The sequence below is a fragment of the Schistocerca gregaria genome, chromosome 2 (genome assembly GCF_023897955.1).
Source record: "Schistocerca gregaria isolate iqSchGreg1 chromosome 2, iqSchGreg1.2, whole genome shotgun sequence".
Taxonomy (NCBI): Eukaryota; Metazoa; Arthropoda; class Insecta; order Orthoptera; family Acrididae; genus Schistocerca; species Schistocerca gregaria.
The window spans coordinates 127985481-128006530 of record NC_064921.1 but is presented as its reverse complement, the minus strand read 5'-3'; the positions used below and the strand labels follow the sequence as shown (position 1 = coordinate 128006530).

Genomic DNA, 21050 nt, shown 5'->3' with positions numbered 1-21050 from the left:
GAGACTGTACAATAGTTATATGCCAGTATTCCAAGAAGAATCGCAGCTGTTTTACAGGCAAATGGGGATCCAACCCCTTAGTAATAAACCATTCCCAAGTAAGTATAGGGTTTCACATTATTTTGCCTATCCCCTGTGCTTCATATTAAGAAGTATTATGCGCTGACGGATGATTACTTCAGGCGTGAAGGCCCCACATCTACTAATAGCTCTTTAGTTATATGACACAATGAATTCTGCTGGAGATACTTTCAATGAGGTGTCTGAGTTTCTGGGTAGTAATGGCAGCCCATTCTTTCTCAAGAGCTGAATCGAGAGAAAATAGTGATGAACATTGAGGTCTAGAGAGATATAGACGTTCTAACACATCCCACAGACGTTCAATTGGGTTCATGTCGAGAAAATGGTTCAAATGGCTCTAAGCGCTATGGGTGTTAACATCTGAGGTCATCAGTCCCCTAGACTTAGAACTACGTAAACCTAACTAACCTAAGGACATCACACAAATCCATGTTCGAGGCAGGATTCGAACCTGCGACCGTAGCAGCCGCGTGGTTCCGCACTAAAGCGCCTAGGACCGCTCTGTCACAGCGGCCGGCTCATGTCGAGACTCTGAGCAGGTCACTCATTCTAAGAAGTTTATTATCCACAGGGATGATAGCTTATGACAGAGGGCACTCTCATCGTCCCTGAACTGTCATTTTGCTGCTGCACGCCGTGAAGAATACTGTAACATGTTCTCATATCCTTCAGCATTTAGAGATTCCTTACGCGCCACAAGGTGACCGCATCCTAGCGATGAAAAGCGCTCCTGCACTGTAATACCACCTCCTGCGTAACTCGGTGTTGGCCCTGCGAATCATGGGTGGTAAAGTTCTCCAGGCAATGGCCAAATCGAAACCCTTCCATCGGATTACCAAAGGCTATTCATCACTCCACATACTCGTTTCTTGTCATCCACTTTCCAGTGGTGTCGCTCTTTACGCAACCTCAAGAGTGGATCAGCGCAGGTGCTCGGTCACTGCACCCCAGTCTTTTCAACTCCGTACACACAATCACTGTGCTAGGGGGGCAGTTGGTAGCACTGCGGAACTTCCGAGGGATTCCTTCCGCTGGTCCCTGTTCGTCAGCACATGAGATCTGCCTGCTCTCGGCTTCGCTGTGGCTGTTCCCTCCTGTTTGTGCTTCAGAGTCATTGAAATTTCCCAGACGGCTTTGGTACACAGGTCACATCCAATGACTAGCAGATGTTCTAAGTCATTTATCTCTCGTGCCCGACCTTTCTTTCACGTTATTCTCTGATGTTTTAACGCATGTCCCCTCATCCCGTCCCTTCCTCTTGTCAGTGTTTCTTTCCTTGCCAATTATGCGGAGAACATCTTCATTCTTGTCAGTTCACTTAATATTCAACATTTTTCTGTAGCACCACATCTTAAATGCTTCGAATCTCCGTTATTCCGTTTTCCTACTGTCCATGACTGACTACTATAAAATGGTGTGCTCCAAACCTACATTCTTCCCCAAATTGTGGTCTTTGTTTGAAAACTAGTTAACTTCTGTTGGCCAGGAATGCTCTCTTTGTCTCTGATGGTCTGCTTTTTACGTCTTCCCCATTTCGTCAGTCATAAGTAACATTGCTTGCACGGTAGCACATTCCTAAACTGCGTCTACTTCGCGACCACCAATTTTGATGTTAAGCTTCTCCTTACTGTTTGTCCGGAGTATTCTCAATCCATACACTCCACCCATTAAATTCGCTCTTGGTCTTTTAATCTTATTTTTACCTCTTGGTTCTAGCAGATACTCTGTATTACCCGTCTCTCTCTGTAGATTACCCCTACTTTTCTCAGAATTTCGAACATCTTGCACCATTTCACAATGTCGAACGTGTTTTCTTATCCAATGAACGAGTGTTGGTTTTTATTCCGTCTTGCTTCAACTATCAAGCGCCTTGGCAGAACTGCCTCTCTGGTGCCTTTACCTTTCCTAAATCCAAACGATCGTCATCTAACTGATCCTCAATTTTCTGTTCTACTCTTGTATATATAATCCTTGTCACTAGCTAGGATGATACCCTGTTAAGTTGATTGTGTGGTAGTTCTCAGACATATCTGCTCTTGCTATCCTCGAAATTGTATGGATGATATTTTTCCGAAAGTCTGATGGTATGTCACTAGTCTCCTATTTTCTAAATGACAGTCGTTTGACTTCCACCTCTAATTTTAGAGATTCCAATGGAAAGTTGTCTACCTCTTCTGCCCTTGTCTCGAGAGGTCTTTTAAATTTTGACTCTATAACTGGATCCCCTACGTCTTCCATATCGACTCCAATTCCTGCTCCTATCAAGTCATTGTAGGAGTCCTCCCCTTGATAGTGGCGTTCATTGTACTATTTTACAAGTGGCCGCACTCTTCTATGCACTTAACAATAGAAATGCCAGTGCACTCTTAATGTTCCATTTGACCGGAGGTAGTTTTCAGTTATCTACATGCCGCGCAAGTTCTCCCAAAGATGACCTCTTTTTCTTTCTTCCAGCCCTTTGGGTGCCCTGCATTTTCGGCTTCTTTCATTCCTATGGGATTTACATTGCTATATTCCTGGAGGAGGAAGTGTATAAGATAGGTGTTTAATGCCCTGTCGATAACGATGTCGTTAGAGACGGAGGACATTCTCGGGACAGGGAAGGATTTGAAAGGAAATCATACCCTTACAAAAGAATCATCCTGGTATTTGCCTGAAGCGTTTTAGGGAGATCACTGAAAACCTAAAACTGGATGGCCGGAAGCGGGTTTGAACCGTCGTTCTCCCGAATGCGAGTCCAGGGTGCTAACCACTGCGCCACCTCGCTCGGAGCTATATTTCTGTATTCCTGTCATTTCCTTAATAATTTCTGTGCTTTCTTCTTTCGTTGATCAGCCGAAGTATTTATTCTTTTATTCAAAGTTTCTTCGCAGTTACCTTCCTTGTACCTACGTTTGACTGTCCAACTTGTGACTTCTTAGTGATCCATTTTGCTGTTGCTGTTTCTCTACTAGTAACACAGTGTTTCCGCCTCCTTTCCTACTATCGAGTCCGTGTCTCGTGACATCTAGTGGCCATTTGCGCATTATACAGGGCCACCCGGATGTTTTGATCTGATAGTGTAAATCCCGCAAACCGGAGTACACTTCCTGTCGGAATATACTTTGTACTAATTCTAGCGTTTTTCGGTCCTGTTTTATTCATTCACCGAGCGAGGGAAAAATACCTCTCTGTATCCCCTGGTAGGTGGCCAAGTTTAATGATCCCCATGCAGTACCACTGTCTCACGGTTTTTCTCGAGCACAGGTTCTCCAAATTAACCTAGCAATGTTTCGAGAGAGAAAGTTGCGTTTAAACCAAAACCTAAAGTGACAGACCAACGTTAAGACAATGGACTCGCATTCAGGGGATGGTGGTTCGAATCCCCATCCAGTTATCCAGATATTCAGATTTAGGTTTCAAGTGGTTTCCTTAAATCTCCTAAAGCAAATGCCGGGATAGTCTCTTTCAAAAGTACATTGTTCATGTCATTCCCCAATCTATCGAATTTCGAACAAGAAAAAAGGAAGATTAGTATTAACCCTAACGTCCCGTCGACGTCGAGGTCATTAGTGGTGCAGCAGAAGGTCGGGTTGTTTTGGGGATGGGGAAGGAAACACGAGGGCGTTTGCCGGGAGGGGTTTAGGGAAATCACGGAAACCTAAATTTGGATGGGCGTGCGCAGGTCTGAACCGTCTCCCTCCAGAATGCGAGTCTAGTGTGCTGATCACTGCACCACTTCGCTCGGAACGGAAATTCGGGTTTGTGTCCCGTCCCTAATCACCTCGTCATCGACGGGACCTTAAAACCTAATCTTGCTTCCGTTAATTTTTCCAAATTTTCGCATTTAAGTCCAAATGGTTCAAATGGATCTGAGCGCTTTAGGACTTAACTTCTGGGGCCATCAGTCCCCTAGAACTTAGAACTACTTAAACCTAACTAACCTAAGGACATCACACACATCCATGTCCGAGGCTGGATTCGAACCTGCGATATGGTTACACTTCCATAGGGGCTGTGCAGACCTGTTAGGGTCGTAGCAATAGGCCTGTGATTTCGTTTAGTGCCTGCACTCACATTTAATAAGTACTCCAAACGGTAAAATAGTGCTCTAGAACTGATCGCAGATGCAGATGCACCGCAGTTTTGAAGAACTTTTAAACTTTTTGAACAAATCTAAGTCTTCGACTCGTCTTTTCTAATACACATTTTGTTTGTTCGTTCTTTAGTGTTACCCGTAACCACTCACATGATATGACCAACTCCAAATATCCTTCACTGATTGTGTAATACGGTAGGATACTATAAGTCTAAGTTCGCGAGAAAACGCGCAAAAGCTTCGTGAACAGTAAGACTATTTAACAGAAACAGTTTCGCTCGTACTAACTTTCTTTCACAAACGTTGTTCTCCCTGTAAACGAATCGTGGAAAAAAAAAATGATACATAGAGACGACTTTATCATGCAGTAATGTTTCAACTCCTTACCTTCGACGTTTTCTTGAGCAGTCAATAAAACGTTGCTTTCATGAGACGCTATCACTCGGTTCACAACTCTCGTCTAGATGCAAGGATTAAACATGTGTCAGCTGAAATCGTCTGGAGATGCCATGTAGGACATGCGTTGAAACGTTAGTTCAGATAACGACGGCACTCAAAAAATGGTTCCAATGGCTCTGAGCACTATGGGACTTAACTTCTGAGGTCATCAGTCCCCTATAACTTAGAACTACTTAAATCTAACTAACCTAAAGACATCACACACATCCATGTCCGAGGCAGGATTCGAACCTGCGACCGTAACGGACACGCGGTTCCAGACTGTAGCGCCTAGAACCGCTCGGCCACCACGGCCGGCGATGGCACTCAGCCGATTGCGTAGGCCTCTGATGAAAAGAACTTTTAATGAAAGTGACACATTCTTGTGATTTTAAAAATTATAAAATGGTTATTTAGAATCAAAATGTGATAAAAAAGGCGTCTCTTCCACTAGTTTTTCATAATTAAAACTCAATATTTCAAACAAATTTTTATCAATCTTTATGATGTATAAAGTGTATTTTCATTGGGGAACGGATTTTTAAGCACTAAAAAACGTACAAAAATTTTATATATTTATGTAGGGAGAACACAAAAATGTGCACGAAAATAAAAAAATTATTTTGTTTCACTATTGTAAAATTTACATACTTTCGTCGAAAAATCACTTACAAGTCATGCTAACACATTATTGGATTGAGACAAGCCGCTATTGTAGTAGATCACGAATACTTTTCCCAAGTTTTCAATTGCAAACCAATGTCGGTTGTCTCGAAACAATGCACGATACTGGGAGCTGGACCTTTCAACATCACACGATGATGGTCTTTCACGTTTCATCTAAGGAGTGTCTCCGGTACACACAGTCAATTCCCCCAACATCTACTAGTCCTCCCAAAACCTTGCCAATTTCACACATCGTATGAAGTCCACCATTTCCTTTTTCGAATTTCTTCTGTTTAACAGCTTCCATTTTCGGGCCTTTGAGTGAATTAATCCACGTGTAGTGGAAGTCAGTACATTGACGAATGAAGTTCATTCAAACTGCACTCTGATAATATGCCTATGCTCGAAATTTTTTGTTAAATGTAAAAAATAAACGGAAAGTAGTGAAAAATTATGTTTCGAAAAGAAATTTTTTAAATGTTTATTTACTTGAAATATATAAATAATTATGTATTTTAATGTAAAACAGAATTTCGTATACTATTTGACTGCGCTCTTTCGGGAATTCTGTATTAATTATAGCTTTTTATCTATGCTCAAACATTATTTATTCATTTACATATATGTTCTCCAATCATAATTAATTACACTCAGTCGCAAAAGTATTCGGACAGCGGTAAGTTTCACAATGAGTACTCGAGAAACACTGACTATGAAACCCAAACACATTTATTAGCAACATATATGCGTAAAAACATTAATTACAAAAGAATTATTGTATTATTTCGTTTCCAAAACATAAACAACAGAAAAATTAACAACAAAAATGAAACATCCTGGACACCCTGCTGCTACAAAAGTATTCGGACACTGTCCAATAAATGGTCATAAGTTGTACGATGAAAATGTCAATACCTTGTGGGTCCACCTGTCATTTTCAATACCTCCTCCTATCTACTAGGCATACTTTACACGAGGTTTTTCGTGAAATCTGGGGCTATATTTGCCCATTCTCGGCGCAGTTTCTCTTTCAAGGTCTCCTTCGTATAGATGTTGTCCGCGCGGAGGGTCCGTTTCAATTTATCCCACAAATGTTCGATTGGGTTAAGGTTTGGTGATTGGGGAGGGGGGTGCAGTACTTTCGGGCAATTGAGGAGCAACCACATTTGTACAATATGCGCGGTATGCTTGGGATCATTATCCTGATAAAAATGAAAGTTGTCCGCAATACCTAGATGAGGTTCACTCTGCTTCATATGTCCTCGCAGTATATTTAAATACGCTTCCTTGTTCATCGTATCATCAATGAATACTAAATCACCACACCACTGCCGGACATGCATCCCCACACCATGATGCTCCCACCTCCACACTTTACTGTTGCTGTGAGGTTCCTGGGATTCAGCTCTTCATTGGTCTTTCGCCACACGTTTGCCTTTCTGTCGCTTTGCCATAATGTAAATTTACACTCGTCGCAAAATATCACCCGATTCCACCAAGCCTGATCGTATTCTGCGTATTCCCTCGCAAACTGCATACGTTTCTTCTGGTTCACTGCATTTATGAATAGCTTTCGCCGTGTCACTCGACCATGGTACTGCGATCGTCGTATTACTCTCCGCACGGTTTCGGGATGAACTTTTACACCAAGGTCCCCCTCCACCTCACTTCCAATTCGTGTGGCAGATATTTTCGGATTCTGTTGTACCTTTCGCACAATCACAAGCTCATCTCTTTGTGAAAATGTCCGTGGCCGTCCTGTACTGCAACGGAACTCCAATCGGTCTTCTTTCTCGAACCGTTTAATAATGTCGTGAACTGTACTTCTCTTCATGTTCACTATTGCGGCAATTTCCCTGCAGGTTTTCCCCTACGCGGCAAGCTGCCTTTGCTCGAACGTAGAACACTTCCCCCTGCGTCACGACGTCAATATGCACAGGCTCGCGATACGTGTTTACCAATCATCGCTATCGTCTCGCGGAAATGTCGGACACACTGCAGTCGCTTCACCCTCTGTGCGTCTCGGAATGAAATATTCTCTCACGTTGTCCGCCTTTGTCCGAATACTTTTGTTGCACCTTCCCATGCCGTTTTCAGGAAATATTACGTAACAGACACGTGTCTAACAACAATTCTTCGTATTCGACGCGTGTTTCACGTTGCGACACCGTACCCAGAGTCCCAAATACATTACAAAGTGCAATTTCTGTAGATGTTCATGCGGCAAACTGCAAAATTATGCGCCGTTACGTGCTGTCCGAATACTTTTGCGACTGAGTGTATGTAAGCGCGTACAGGCGAAAGGACACGATACTAGCAGAATATAGTCTCAGTAAACGTAAGTCCCCAAATAAGTTGTTTGCGATACGTTTGTGACTTTACGATTACCAGTCACTGCTGATGTGATTCTGTATGAACGTCACTCGCCGGTCCGTCGATTGGTTTTTGTTTACATTTTGGAGACGCGGAACTGTAAACAGAATGGATACGAGAGCTCACTACACAGTCAGAGTGACACTCACATCCGTTGTTCGCGGAGCGCCTGTTGCGTCGTACGAGTGTTGGTGGTAATAATGGAACCGAGGCCTACGAGAAAGACAGACCGCGGTGCGTACGTCACGAAGGTAGTCCTGCGCGCGCTCGTTCACTCAAATCAGCAGACAAACTACGTTCCTACACCTGTTAACTCGTAACGAGGCGTGTCCGTACAAACGAAAATTGAATCTTCTACTGGAATTCGCTATTATGGAATCTCACTGTTATTAGTCCTGTAAGGATGGGTAGTCCATATTATTTGTTACGGCTGTACTGGCGTACAAAAAAAGAAAATCATGCTAAAATGATCATCAGTTGCATGAGGCACCCCTTCAAGCATGTAATGAGTTCTGTTAAGCAGAAGAGACTAGATGCTATAAACACGCCGTTATACCATTTATATGCGTATTGATAGTTTTTGTTGTAGTGCTGTTAATCAGTAAGACTTCATAATAGTAGAGTCCAGTGGAAGATGCAATTCTCGTTAGTACTAACGCATCCAGCAGCGAATTAACAAGTTTAGAAACGCGTTTTGTATGCTGAGCTGAGCGAGCGAGTGAGTTCAGGACTACCTTCGTGACGTACGCGCCGCGGCCTGTCTTTCTCGTGGGCATCGGATGGAACACTACTGTATCGAGGCGTATGAGGATTGCGTTCCATGTATGGCAGGGCTAACGCTTGTACCAACAAGCATACGCTGCCCGAAGCACCCCGAGAGCCCAATGTTTACTAGGGCGCATCACCGCTTCCGAGAAACTGGAAGCTTTGCACATACTGCTGGAGCGGCGAGACTTGCACGAGTCACACCTGTACTTGAAGATGTTGTGCTGGAAACAGTCGAACACTCTCTAGGAATCTCGACGAGGAGACTCGCCACACGAATTTATGGAACGAGCCAAAGTAGTATTTAAAGAGTAACACATCGCAGTGCAATGTACACTTACCATCTCCAACGAGCTGTGTGTCTTAGTGATGCGGACTTTGGTAAAAAAAAAAAAAAAAAAAAAAAAGTGGCTCTGAGCACTATGGGACTCAACAGCTGAGGTCATCAGTCTCCTAGAACTTAGAACTACTTGAACCTAAATAACCTAAAGACATCACACACATCCATGCTCGAGGCAGGATTCGAACCTGAAGCGCCTAGAACCACTCGGCCACAGCGGCTGACCTTTGGTCCAAGCCTAACGTTCTATCAGTGCCTGTTACAGCAAGTTCTGGGCAACCCTGCGTTTAATGGCTCTGAGCATTCTGGGACTTAACTTCTCAGGTCATCAGACCCCTAGAACTTAGAACTACTTAAACCTAACTAAACTAAGGACATCACACACATCCATGCAGGATTCGAACCTGTGACCGTAGCGGTCGCGCGGTCCAGACTGAAGCGCCTAGAACCGCTCGGCCACAGCTGCCGGCTACGTTTAATACTAACATTGTTTTACGGACGAAGCAGGACTCATTTGTGATGACGTGTTCAGTCATCACAGCTCTCACGTTTGGGGTCATTTAGTCTCCAACCAGCAAGCTCTGCATAAGTCTTCACATTACCCACGTTTCTCATTGAATGTGTGGTTACGGGTACAATGTGATCGATTTATTGGGCCATGTGTGTTACCAAAAACTCAATGGACACAATTACCCTCGATTTCTGCCACATCATCTTGCAACACTGCTTGAGGATTTCCCTTAGAGCAACGACACGGGATGTGGTACATGCGTGATGGAGTATTGGCACATTTTTCAGCTATTGTCAGACATCTAACGCGCCGATAGGCCAAAGCTGGACTGGGCGAAGAGGACCTGTAACGTGGCGTCCAACGTCACCTGATCTGAATCTCATGAATCCCATTATCTTAAAGACGTAATGTACATCACTCCAGTTAATACGGTTGAAGTATTGGAGCAGACGATATTCGACGTTCGCCAAAAACTTCTAAATGCTCTAGCTCTGTCTGAACATTCGAAACTCATTGTGGCGACGGGTAGAAGCTTGCCTCCGTGTACAAGGCCGACACTTTGAACACTTCCGTTTACTGCGAGTACAGTCATGTAACTATTGTCGTGTTCGTTCAAAACATCTGTAATTCTGGTAAAGTATCTCTAATAATTTTACTTAATGTTGTACAGTACTGTGACCTTTTCCTAAATGAGATGACGTTTTTACAGAATCAAGCCAGTGGTGGCTGGTAACCACAAAGTAACAATATCTCGCCAACAGTTCATTTGCAGACTTGCGTTACTTATGGCATCGTGTATATTCAACTGTATGCGTTTACACCAATAATTGTGATACACTCTGTAAATTTTATATTTAATGTCAGTTATGTGAATGAGATAATAGGGCAACATTGACCCGGAACAATGCTTGAAGTGCGTCTTGCGCAGGTTCCTCTTCGACATGAAAAAAAAATCCTGTTGACACTTTTATATATGAAGTTGGCCGTAATTCAAGAGTTTTTCAAGTAGTTGAGCGACTGGTTTCCTCCCCTATCAGAAGAAAAAGTCAGAGAAGGCGTATTTGTACGACATGCAAGCGACAAATAATTTTAAATTCCAGTAATAAAAACACATTTCTCGTTCGCTGTGCAATCTGAGAACATTTCACTGAGAAACAGACACAGTTATGCGTGTAACCACTTACCCTTGTCATGCAGACGCAAAGGAAAATGAACTAAGACCAAAGGAAGTTAATGAGACGAAGTGTTTCGTTCACAATTTATAAGGTATCAAAATTTCGGCTCGTAGTAAGCTGTACGGGTCTGACTTCAATAACTCCTTACATCATTTTTTTTTTCTTTCTTTCTTTTCGAGATGCATACTGATAGTTTGTTGTTCTCCAGTACATAATTTTGCGTGGGCTTTGGCTCAGGTTGTCTGGTGTATTAACAGCCTTACGTATCTGTCACTTTGTGCCGAGATATTTGCTTCTCGTCACTTACCAAATGAGGACTCATTTTTCATATCTGACCATAAAACGTTCCACTAATCGATGTAACATTATGATATTCACTGGTCACAAACTCAGTGACAACAGGAAGACAAAAAGCAACATAACCTTTAAGGCGAGAGAGACTTGAACAGTAGCCACTATCATAGAGTGTGCTCTTATATTTTGGGGCAGTTCTGTGTACACACCAAGAATATTCTTAGCTCAGAATAGGGCGGTCAAACTGATCTGAATCAGTTATCGAAATTCGTGTAATTTGTCGTTCAGGTGTCTTGGAATTGTAACTCTGTCTTCCCCGTACGTGTATTTCATCACACAAGTTGTTTCTGACGTACTAACTCACTTAGAGGATAACAGAACATTCATTCAGTGAACATTAGACGGGAAGACGATGTGCAGTTGGCGAAGACTTCCTTCAACGTTGTGCAGAATGACGTGTATTATTCATCAGTTTCATTTTCAATAAGCTTCCAGCAAAACTGAGAAAAGTATTCAAATCCAAGTCGAAAAGATTCCTTATGGCTCATTCCTTCTATCCTGTACACGAGTTCTTCACATTTGTTGAGGACTTTTCTCTGGTGTCTATTGTTGATTCGTATGCTCTCTGTTTGTTTCGCGTTCTACTAATTATTTAATTCTTGGTTTATAAACTTTCTAGTTGGCATACACTAATCTATATTCTATGACTAAGTGGGTCATATGGTCTCATGGAGAATCATAAATGAATGAATAAACAGATAAATAAATGAATAGACGGAGGCTTTGTAGCGTACATCACTGGCGCACGGGCAGACACCAAAGGGTTTCCCAGCTGCGCTATTGTGAACTGTTAAAAGCCACGACCGGCTTGGAAAACTTTCCTAGAGTCCCTGGCAAAATCGTAAAGGTTCGCCGTGCGGAGTAACCGTGCGGTCTAGGCCGTGTTGTCGCGGCCGGAGCGTCTCCCCCTGTAGAAGGTTCGAGTCCTTACCGTAAGTTAGTTTAAGTTTTATTGAGAAGTGTGTAAGCCAGGGGACCAATGACCTCAGCAGTTTGGTCCTATAGTCCTTACCACAAACTTTCATTTTTCATAAAGGTTCGGCTTATATGTGTGTAACGACCTTAACGTAGCCAATCGGGCCGAGTTTCGGCGTTTCGAAAGAGATACGTCCCAGATAGCGCCTTCAACTGAAACTGGTCCTCCACCAAGCCACCTACCTCTACAGAGATGTTCTACATTACCTTGTCAGTCATTATATATGTCCCATTCTTGTATCAGTTTTTAAGTCCACACACTATAGTACTTCAAGTTCTTCTTCAGGACTATAGTTCCTTCTGTGGCACATGTTAAAATATATCTTCAGGAATTAATTTTTTGACTCCCTCAAGTTCAGCTTCATTTCTTGTTTAGGCCGTTTCGATGTGCGGCTCACTCCTTAGCGAGTGACGAATCTGTTACGTGCAAGGTAAATTCCTAAGTGCTAATACTGCCCATAAGATACTCATTTAATAGATCAAACACCTTTTTCTTGCAGCAGACGACAGCCACACGATCAGAGCAAATGAAAAAATCTAGATCGATGTCTGTACTGCACAAATTAGTATAAAAGTACCATGGCAGTACGTACATTTTCTTTCCTCTAGTCGCAGTCATGGATGGACCATGGAAAGAATTAGAACTTGTGTGCTACCGGTGGGAAATATTTACTGTCATCATTGTGGCCACAGTAGAATTAATAGAAGGTGGGTACATTTTTGTTGTAGGTTATGTCCGAAAAAAAGTATTGCAACAATCTAAGTTTGCTCTGGATATCAGGGGTCTTTAGTCCAGCTTCAAACATTTCAGATTTTCCAATATTTTCGTTGCTGTCTCCCGTCAGTGAAACAAGATACGGCCAGTCACGGCTGCCAGTCTTTGTATCTACAACAGGGAACATCCTGTGTTAGTGCAAGCAGACACTGAACTCACGCACATTGTACCCTGATGATTCAGACCGATAATAATCGAAAAGCCTTGACCACAGACTTTGTAAAGCGGTTGATCCTCAAGGAGGCAACTCTACAGTGGTTTCTGAAGGTAGTGATAAAATGCATTACATAAAAGGAATCATTGTATATTTTTACAAAGAAAGTGAAAAACTGCAGCACAAGATACGCAAAACTAGGTCATTACATCTTCTCCGTTCAAACATAATCTTTTAAGGGGCTAAAATATCATTTAAAATTAGAGGGACATAGCATCAACCGGCAGGAAGATCCAAAGAAGTGAGGAAAATCTTTTGCCCAGAAGAGTGTGAAGAAGAAGAATTCAAACTATGAAGAACAAATACGCCAATTCAATAGTACACGGAGATTTTCGGATTAAAAAAAAAATTCTTTGGCCGTATGAAAAGAATAGAGATAATTGTGGAGTTCTATGAATCAATAAAAGACGACCTAAAAAGAAGTAGCGTTTAACATTTCTCTCTCTCTCTCTTCTGGTGACCATGGTCCTTGACAGAGAATTCTTATTTCTTGTGGCTTCTTCGGATTCGCTGGGCACACACATTAAATCTGTGTTGCTGCACTGCGAAGCTGGATCTAGTGAAACTCATTTTAAGTACTAAGTATTGCCTTGATGTAAAGCAGACACGGCCAAATGCTTAATTTAAATTTTTATTTGTTTCTTCGCGATAATTCTATTAACTGTTACACAAAGGTTGTTTGTTATAAAGGTCCTCGCCTTCTCGCCAGTCTCACTGCTGACCACACAGCTACTGACTATGTTTTGTGCATCGTCTTCACATGGCTTCTTCTTCCTCTTTTGATGACGAAAGAAACTGAGGGGGCATTGAATACGTAAATGCTCAAAAGATCTCTTAAAATGCAGCAAACTATGTGAGAACGAAAAAAAAACATAATAGTTACTTTCAATCACGAATCCAAACGGATCAATCTACCTCCAGTCTGGAGGAGGTTTAATATGACAAGCGATAACACAGTACGAAAACAAGTTCAAATGTTTTGCATAAATATTCACGACTTGATCAGCGGCCGGGAAGAGAAACTCAAGAAGGTAGTAACCATTTGGTCTGTGGGTAGGAAAGACATCCCATCACGAGACAATGAAAGTAATATGGACACACAGAAAGGCCTGGAAGAGAATTCTGAAATGCCGGTTGTTGTACATGATTTATTAGTGTGTGTGTGTGTGTGTGTGTGTGTGTGTGTGTGTGTGTGTGTGTGTGTGTGTGTGACACGCATAAAATGATAAATACAAATTCATTGCTATCAAGAATATGAGCTTTTAGCAAACCATTCAGCATATAATGAGTATATTCCAAGATCTGCTGGGTGCGTTAATGTATTCGGTTCGTGCGTAAGTTCGTGACGTATTTGCTTTACATGTTGGTATTCCGGTTGCTATGGGGCTATGGGATTATTTATCGATTGTCTTTTCTATTAATAGTTCATTGTTTCCATTTCATTTTACGTAGCGTCATTTCGTCATTTGGAGATAGTGAGGGGTACTGTAGATGCTAGAAGATGGAGTGCCAAATGGAGAAATCGGAACATTTCGGACGTATTCTTCTGTTTGAGTTCAGTGGAGGAGTGGTAGCAACGGAGGAAGCCAGGAATCATTTGTGTAATGCCCTCAACAGAGGCTCGATTTGACGTTAGTGACACTCCATGTTCAGGAAGATCTTCGGGGTTTCATGGAGATCGTTTAAACACATTAATCCGCAATTATCCATACCAGGGTACTCGAGAATTGACAGATGTGGTGAAGTGTGATCATTCCACAACAGCGCGACATTTGCGTGGAATGCGGAAGGTTCCGAAATCGAGTGTATGACTACCGCATGCTCCGAGCCATAAACACGAAAAACGTCGGGTGGCCATATGTTCATTTCTGCTTGCCAGTCATCCATTGGCTCATGAACAACATCAACTATCCTATCCCGTATCGTTACTGCTGACGAGAAGAAATGTCTTTAGCCGGCCGAGGTGGCCGAGCGGTTCTAGGCGCTACAGTTTAGAACAGCGTGACCGCTACGGTTGCAGGTTCGAATCCTGCCTCGGGCATGGATGTGTGTGATGTCGTTAGGTCAGTTAGGTTTAAGTAGTTCTAAGTTCTAGGGGACTGATTACCTCATAAGTTAAGTTTCATAGTGCTCAGAGCCATTTAAACCATTTTTGAAAAAAGTGCATTTACACTAACACAAGGAAAAGAAAGGAATGACTGAACCCAAACAAGCAGAACTCCCGTACAAAGAACTGCGCTCATCCACAAAAGATAATGTTATGCATCTGGTTGAAAAGCGTCGGTGTGGTGTGCTACGAATTGCTTCCCCGAGGTGTAACCGTCACTGCTGACATTTACTGCCAAAAACTAAGACGTCTTGTAGACGAAATCCAAGAAGAACGACCAGAAGACTGCGTGATCCTAGTCCACGATTGCTCCCTCCCACTTTCGTCTAGACTGATAGTAAACACTTTACTAGAGTTGAGTTGGGAAGTCATTCCTCACCCACCTTATTAACCTGATGTTGCACCCTCGGATATTTCACCTTTTCCGATCTTTATAGAAAAACGTTCAAGAAATCTCCTTGGCAGATGAAAATGGAGTCCGAACGTAGATCGACGAGTTCTTCGTCTCAAAGCTACGTGATTTTTAAAGTCGCGGATAAGAAAAGTTACCTCAGTGTCGGCAGACTATTGTAAATAGTGAAGGAGAATATATTACTGACCAATAAAGTTTATACTATGTGAACCTGTCGTGTTTATTAAACTTGCGGGAAAACGCTACGAACTTACGCACAAACCCAATAATGATGTGAAGGTAAGAGGCAATGCTTTTCCGAGTCCCAGAGTTGTGAGGCGCTTAGCGAGCGCTTACGGTACCTATTGTCAGCGGCGGACAAGCAGCGGGCTCTCAGAAGCCGGAAGCGCTGCTCAGCTGTTGTTGTTGCCGTTAGAGCTCCCGCGCGCATGCGCACCGCACCACCAGACCGCGCGAGACGCACTGGCCGAGGAGCGGGCTGCGTCCCGCTGAATGCGCCAGCCACCACGTCACGTGACCGCCTTACATCAGGCGCGCAGCTGAGTCTGTGGGTGTCTAGGGCAGCGATAACGCGTGTTCGGGAGGTGGCTGCGACTCAACGAGAGCGCTATTGGGTGACGCGCTGCCACGGGAACATGATATCACGTCGCTCACATGGAGTATGTATATCTCTGGAGTGAGCGTAGGCTACTGTGCATGTTCTCAACATTAGACCGGGCTAATCACATGATTTTGGGACGACACTGCATGTCTACAATTTGCAGTAATAGTGTAGCTTGAATCTTACTCATATTCGCCCTGTTTTACACCCGTTTTTATACGTTCGAGTTTTTGTGGCAGGTATTGTGCAGTGCTCTCGCTGCTACGGTCGCAAAGAGAAGTATGTGAAAGGGGACTAGCTGCTTTTCATACATATGTATGACAAATGTATAACTGTAAATGTCAGACGGCCAGAGTGGCCGAGTGCCGGCACGGTAGCTCAGCGTGTTATGTCACAGGGTTACCTACCCTCTGTAACAAAAAACTGAGTGAATACGTCAACTAAGAACCTAAACGGATGACATTGGACATCCGCCCCGAAGAAATTCAACGAACAATATAGAACAAAATACGATAACTCAGAAAAAAAGAAAGAAAAGGCGATTCTAGGCGCCTCAGTCTGGAACCGCGCGACCGCTGCGGTTGCAGGTTCGAATCCTGCCTCGGGTATGGATGTGTGTGATGTCCTTAGGTTAGTTAGGTTTAAGTAGTTCTAATTTCTAGGGAAATGATGACCTCAGCAGTTAAGTCTCATAGTGCTCAGAGCCATTTGAACCATTTTGTTAATGTCATACTGATTTGAGGCAATTTATTTGTCGAAAAATGTCGAGACAAGGTATTTTAGTCTTTTATTTTAGAGATAACTTCTGCAATTTTACGATGTGTTTACGACAGAAGTGCTAGATAAATTTGCAGGTGTGGTTGAGTAAACTGCTATTCAGTATATACATATTGGTGCTATGTTCATATGCAGATAAAATTTATACCTGACAGTTTGATTAATTTCCTTTCATTTACACAGGTTCTCAAACTCTTGTGCGTGTCTGAGTATGTCTGCAAGAGACAGCTCCTTATACAGTGTCAGTGCAACGCAATTAATTAGAACAGATTCGACAACATGAATCAGTGGAACAGAAAACATTAAAACATATATTTTTCGCTGTCACTTCTTTTAGTACTCCAAAACGCGAGTATTCACCTTTTTGTGCGTAGTATATGGTTTTACTTTTCTCATGAGATGGCGAAAAAGTGGCGCAGATGTTGTACTCTATGGAGGTATGTTCCCTTTATGCAACTAAATGAAAGGCAGTTGGTTTCTTACCATGCGTGTCCATCTTCTTTCATTTATGAAGCATCTTCAGTAGCCTGTAACGTAAGGGCAACACAAGACCCAGTCTCAGAGCAGAGAAAATCACCTACTCGGTCGGGAATCGAGCCCAGGCCCCTTCGGATAGCAATGCGCCGCGCTGACCGCACAGCTGCCGAGGCGGACAAATAGCAACTTTATACCAGTCACGTAATTCCGGAAAAGTAGCGTTTACAAAAAGTGTAAGATGCCGCGAAAATGATTGCTGCCGTGTTTTTACCAGCATGTATAAATTATTAAAAGTAGCAGGGTAAAAATAGGATATAATTTTGTGTCAGATGTTCTGGTGTACCTGTTAGAATTCCTTCCTGGAATTATACTTACGATTCCAAAATTTCTTTGCCTTTTCTTTTATGAAACTATTAATAAATACAACGTAATCAGCGTTATTTCCCTTTATTTGCAGTGTAAGTAACAAAAAAATTAAAAGTAATAAAAGTTCATGTATATGAACTCAAACACGCGGCCCCCGAATTACCACGCTGTACTCTTTCCACTGTACCAGTTGCTGTGTGGAAACTACGCTAAAATAGAGCTCATGCCTCGCCCAAACGGCGCCAAAAGTGCTCTTTTTTTAACAACTTGGCCATCAGGAGCTCTCACTTCAGTCTCTTTGATTTCTGGCTAAGCACGGCATATCCCATGAATTTGGATGGTATCGGTATTGACGAATGGGTGTGGTCCTGTTGTCGGATAACGATCTTCCCCCAGCATGATGAAGTGGAGAACAGCGTTGATTATTTTGTGAAGGTAGTGCCGCACAGTTCGAAGGTATTTAAAAAAAGTTACGATTCACCACCACCACAGTTGTTTTAATCAGATAGTGTTTTTATCATATGCTAAAATATTCAGTCAATTTACATACGTTTTCATTGCCGCCATTTTCTGCTTTAATCAGCCAGTGTTTCTGTGACTTTTTTAAAAAAATACATGTTTGCGAGCTGTTAAATTGTCTTTTATTGAAATATATCTGTATACATTCAAGCAGAGCATGTAATAAATAGAAATGCAAATAATCTAAGCAGTTATACGTAAAAGAATATAAATACAGATAAAATACAAAACATATGTCACAGCTTATATCAGTGAGGAAAACCATATAATTATGGTCTGATTCGAACTGCTAAACATATACAGAAGCAACAAGTATCCTTATAGAAAAGGCGGTGGGCCCAATTTGAAATCACTGTTACAGGTGATCATCAGCAAAGTGTGCACATGACAAAGAGTATGCAGCTGTATAAGTTTACAAATATTATGGAGAAAATGCCAACCGTAGATGTAACTGATGCTTCTTCAAGCATACAATGTTCTAAATTAGCACAAACATAAAACATTGGTACTACACGTGAGAACAGAATAAATATTTTACGAGATGATTATAAGCCGCTTCTAATATATTATAATGAAAGAAAGACAAATAGACAAAATTCTTATCACCAGACCAAGTTGTCTTAAAGTAGAAAGAGGAATAATTTTCTTCAAATCAAATTCAAAATTAGCACCCAATCCATGTCTCAGGACCAGAGTAAGAATAATACAGAATAGCATACAGATGCAGGTAACAAAAAGGGGAGGTGTAAGTAGTAGTAGCAGCTTTTTTATAAACATCAATGAAGCGAGTACTAACACGAGTAATATATCTGTAATATCTACAAATAAAAGTGCGCAGACATCATAGCTAATATTTCACGTAATAGCAAGTTGGAACCAATATGTGTACACTAATGTGAGAACCAGAAATGACAACTAAACAACGTAGTGAGAGTTAAGTATGACAAAACCCTATCCCTGCAGAAGGTTGGAGACATAATGGAGGTACCAAATACGAATGAACAGTACTTATCACTGTGTCGTATAAAAAGTACACTCGTGTTCAGAAAGCACAGAACACCTTGAACGACATGAGATAGAACATTCACATTCACAGGACATGTACATTAGTATGCTCTGCAGAAATGATTAACATTTCAGTCACCTCAGTTCCGTGTGTGTTGTTGCCTGACAGGTATAGGGTCTGCCATAGGCCCTGATAGCTTGTTCCGTGAGTGATGGGATCGACGTGTATAAGGCGTGAATGGCGTCCTGTGATATATCCACCCTTGTGCGTTCACCTGGTTCCAAAGTTCATCTGTGTTGGTTGACGTCGGATCATAGCGCTGAAACTGTCGTTTCACAATATCCCACACATTTTCGATTGGCGATCTGGTGGGCCAAAGAAAAATGCTGACATCCTATGACACCAAGAAGGCACGTACACCTACAACAACATGTCGACATGCATTGTCTTGCTGAAAAATGGCGCCCGGCGTGAAGTGCAGAAAGGACATGGCTACGATTCGCAGGATGTCATTCACGTAATGTTCCCGTATGTCCATCCTTTTGAATGGTGGTCTTGGGGACCACGACCGATTGTACGACACAAGTCAATCATGTATGTCAGTTCTTCGGCCACCATTGACCAGACGTTTCCAGTTGGTGAGACATCTGGAGAATGTGCTGGCCTCGGCAGCAGTCGAACATTTCCTGTATCCAGAACAGCCCGTACAGGACCTGCAACATGAGGTCGTGCATTATCCTGCTGAAATGAAGGGTTTCGCAGGGATCGAACGAAGGGTAGAGCCACGGGTCGTGACACATCTGAAATGTAACGTCCGCTGTTCAAAGTGCCGTCAATGCGAACAAAGGTGACCGAAACGTGTAACCAATGCATCCCATACCATCACGCTGGGTGATAAGCTAGTATGGCGATGACGCATACACACTTCCAGCCGGCCGGGGTGGCCGAGCGGTTCTAGACGCTACAGTCTGGAACCGCGCGACCGCTACGGTCGCAGGTTCGAGGGTTGGGTTGGGTTGTTTTGGGGGAAGACACCAAACAGCGAGGTCATCGGTCTCATCTGATTAGGGAAGGACGGGGAAGGAAGTCGGCCGTGCCCTTTCAAAGGAACCATCCCGGTATTTGCCTGGAGCGATTAGGGAAATCACGGAGAACCGAAATCAGGATGGCCAGACGCGGGATTGAACCGTCGTCCTCCCGAATGCAAGTCCAGTGTGTCAGCCACTGCGCCACCGCGCTCGGTTCGCAGGTTCGAATCCTGCCCCGAGCATGCATGTGTGTGATGTCCTTAGGTTAGTTCGGTTTAATTAAATGGCTCTGAGCACTACGGAACTTAACATCGATGGTAATCAGTCCCCTAGAACTTAGAACTACTTAAACCTAACTAACCTAAGGACATCACGCAACACCCAGCCATCACGAGGCAGAGAAAATCCCTGACCCCGCCGGAAATCGAACCCGGGAACCCGGACGTGTGAAGCGAGAACGCTACCGCACGACCACGAGATGCGGGCTAGGTTTAATTAGTTCTAAGTTCTAGGGAACTGATGACCTCAGAAGTTAAGTTCCATAGTGCTCAGAGCCATATGAACCAACACGCTTCCAATGTGCGTTCACCGCGATGTCGCCAAACACGGATACGACCAGCATGATGCTGTAAACAGAACCTGGATTCATCCGAAAAAATGACGTTTTGCCATTCGTGCACCCAGGTTCGTCGTTGAGTACACCATCGCAGGCGCTCCTGTCTATAACGCAGCGTCATGGGTAACCGCAGCCATGGTCTCCGAGCTGATAGTCCATGCTGCTGCAAACGTCATCGAACTGTTGGTGCAGATGGTTGTTGTCTTGCCAACGTCTCCATCTGTTGATTCAGGGATCGAGACGTGGCTGCTCGATCCGTTACAGCCATGCGGATAAGATGCCTTTCATCTCGACTGCTAGAGATACGAGGCCGTTGGGATCCAGCACGGCGTTCCGTATTACCCTCCTGAACCCACCGATTCCATATTTCGGTAACAGTCATTGGATATAGACCAA

General features: G+C 43.0%; 1 protein-coding gene across 4 annotated transcripts in view; it reads right to left on the bottom strand.

Annotated features, from left to right (window-relative positions):
- The window catches only part of LOC126336504 (neutral ceramidase-like), a 489135-nt gene extending 473295 nt beyond the window's left edge, over positions 1–15840 (bottom strand). For 2 of the 4 annotated variants that reach the window (XM_050000278.1, XM_050000277.1), the window contains exon 1: positions 15606–15840. The gene's annotated coding sequence lies outside the window, so the exon portion shown is untranslated. The remainder of the gene's footprint in view (positions 1–15605) is intronic. The other 2 variants (XM_050000275.1, XM_050000273.1) reach the window with 2 other exon arrangements.
- Positions 15841–21050: the final 5210 nt, after the last annotated feature.